Source organism: Dipodomys merriami, unplaced genomic scaffold (genome assembly GCF_024711535.1).
Source record: "Dipodomys merriami isolate MVZ:Mamm:240054 unplaced genomic scaffold, mDipMer1.0.p SCAF_3894, whole genome shotgun sequence".
Classification (NCBI taxonomy): Eukaryota; Metazoa; Chordata; class Mammalia; order Rodentia; family Heteromyidae; genus Dipodomys; species Dipodomys merriami.
Window position 1 is genome coordinate 1 of NW_027205486.1, and position 2,500 is coordinate 2,500.

The 2,500-nt window shown below is 54.5% G+C and overlaps 1 long non-coding RNA gene across 1 annotated transcript in view; it reads left to right on the forward strand.

Annotated features, from left to right (window-relative positions):
• Positions 1-1,662: 1,662 nt before the first annotated feature.
• The window catches only part of LOC138805156 (uncharacterized), a 12,994-nt gene continuing 12,156 nt past the window's right edge, over positions 1,663-2,500 (forward strand). The window contains exon 1 of the long non-coding RNA XR_011365456.1: positions 1,663-1,768. This is a non-coding gene — a long non-coding RNA (uncharacterized lncRNA). The remainder of the gene's footprint in view (positions 1,769-2,500) is intronic.

Consider the following 2,500-nt stretch of genomic DNA (forward strand, 5'->3'; position numbering starts at 1 on the left):
GGTGGCTCACGCCTGTAATCCTAGCTACTCAGGAGGCTGAGATCTGAGGATCGCGGTTCAAAGCCAGCCCGGGCAGGAGAGATGACCGTGAGACTCCTATCTCCAATAAAAACCACCAGAAAACCGGAAGTGGCGCTGTAGCTCAAGTGGTAGAGCGCTCGCCTTGAGCTGAAGAGCTGAGGGACAGCGCCCAGGCCCAGAGTTCAAGCCCCACGACCGGCAAAAAAAAAAAAAAAAAAAAAAAAAAAAAAAAAAAACAATGTAGGCTGTCTTTGAGCCATGTTCCTCAAATTTCAGCCTCCTCAGTGGCTAGCATCACAGGCATGAGCCACAGGCACCCAGCTGCAAGAGTTCTTTATGGAGTCTAGGTGCCAGTCCTATATCAGATGTATGATTTACGTTTTTTCTCTGTTCTGTTGCTTGTTTTCTTCCTTTCTTCCCCTTCCCCTCCCCCTCCCCCTACCCCTCCTCCTCCTTCTGTGATCTGGGGCCTCACACTCTTGTTAGCTTTTTTGCTCTGGCTGGACCTCAACCACTTGTGCCACAGCTCCACTTCTGGCTTTTTGCTTGTTACATACAGATAAGAGTCTTTTGGATTTGTCTGTCCAGACTGGCTTTCAACTCAGATCTTCAGCTCTCAGCTTGAATACTAGGATTTACAGAAGCTTGACCCACCAGTGCCCAACATCTTTTTACTTTCTCCAGTGAACACTTGCACCACAATTTTTTTTTTCATTTTATGCAGTCAAATGGTTTTAAGGCCCATTCATTTGCAGAATGTGCAGGGGCAGAAAAAAAAAAAAAAAAGTAAGCACGAGGAAGATCAGTAGAAAAAACAAGAAAGGAGTTGCCTGTGGAGAGGCATTAAAATAAAGGCCTGGAGTGGAGCAAGGAATGGAGAGAAGAGGATCTGGAACTTCTTGCCCATATTCCCAGGGTGCAGCTTGTTTACCGTGAAGTCCGACAGACATGGTTACTCCTAGAATCCTGCACCTCTCCAGCTGTAGGCTGGCGAAGTTTGGGTGCCACAACAGTGCTGTTGCTTCTTGGCATTTCTTGGCAAGTGATTGGCTTCTCAGCGTTTTCGCTGAGAAAAACGATGCAAATGTAGAAGGAATTTTGGAGGTTACTATAGATAAAGACGGGTCCTGTGGGTGTCAGAGGCAGGGCCTCCGTTTCGTTTTCCTTTTCATCTGGTACCACCTCACACACAGACTCCTGGTCGGAAGTTTGCTGGTAGAGGAGGGACAGGGCTAGAGGGGGTGATTTTGCTTGCAACTACCGAAGCTATGTGCATAAGAAGAGTTCTCGGGCAATCTGGAAAGGGAAGAGTTGTCTCTGTTGAAAACCAGTCGCAGCAACCCAATCATTTTTGGTTGCCCAGTGTGCACCAGGAGCAGATGGCTCCCAAGAATCGGATGGGGGCTCCCGAGCTCCTCGGGAGCCGGGAGGCAGCTTGAGCGGCTGACTTCACTGGAGTCGAATTCTTGGGGGAGGAGGAAAGGGGCGGAGAGAAGCCCGCAGCGGGAGGCGGAGCCCTCCTCGCCAGCATCTGTTAGTGGAGGTTGGGAAGCCTGGCCTCCTCCTCCTCCTCCTCCTCCTCCTCCTCCTCCTCCTCCTCCTCCTCCTCCTCCTCCTCCTCCCCGCCCAGCGGCCCCCACCTGGCTCCTCCCTGAGTTCTCCACGCTCCCCTCCCCCCCCACCCTCTTCCAAGGACAATCTGCAAGAAAGCAGTGGCGGCCGAGGAGAGCTGAAGACTAAATAAAAGGCAAGAAGGAAGGGAGGCCTCGGGTGAAGAGCCAAAGTGGGTGGGGGGTGGGGGTGGGGAGCCGGTGGTAGGAGCGTGCAGGGAAGGAAGCGGTGGGGGGGGGGGAGAGAAGTGGTGGGGGCCGAGGTGCCAGAAGAGGTGAGATGGCATCGATGCCGGAGCCAGAGACGGGGGGGGGATGGGTGCCAGGCGGTCGCGCAGGAACCTAGCCGGCCCTTGGGTTATCTCCCCTGCAGTTGCTCGCTCAGCTCCCTTCCCTGGGAATCCGGGATGGGTGAAGCGGTCCCGGTCAGCGTCGCCCTTGTCCGACCGACCCTGGTCACGGGCACTGGTCCAGGGCAGTCTGTGCACCTGTGATGCCACCCTTCTGCCTGCCTCCCTCCCTCCCTATCCCCCCCCCCCCGCCCGCCCCAACACCGCGTGCGCCTACCCACACGCACGTGATCTTACGTAGGGATGGTTAGCATTCGCGTCTGCTTTGCAGCTCTGGAAAGGATGCTTCTATACATGTCTGCATGTGTATCTGTGAAAGTCAGAAGACTGTGAGCTGTGGGGTACGGGGGGGTCAGCGCTCCAAACCTCTTCCTTAGCCGGAATTCACCCTGCAGCTGCAGCTGCAGGGGTGGGAGATGTTCGAAGGGGCCCCCCGTGATGAGCCTTCTAACCCAGATTGAATGAGAGGAAAACGCTCCAGGAAAAAGAGATCAGCACACTCACAAGTCTGCCTCTTTC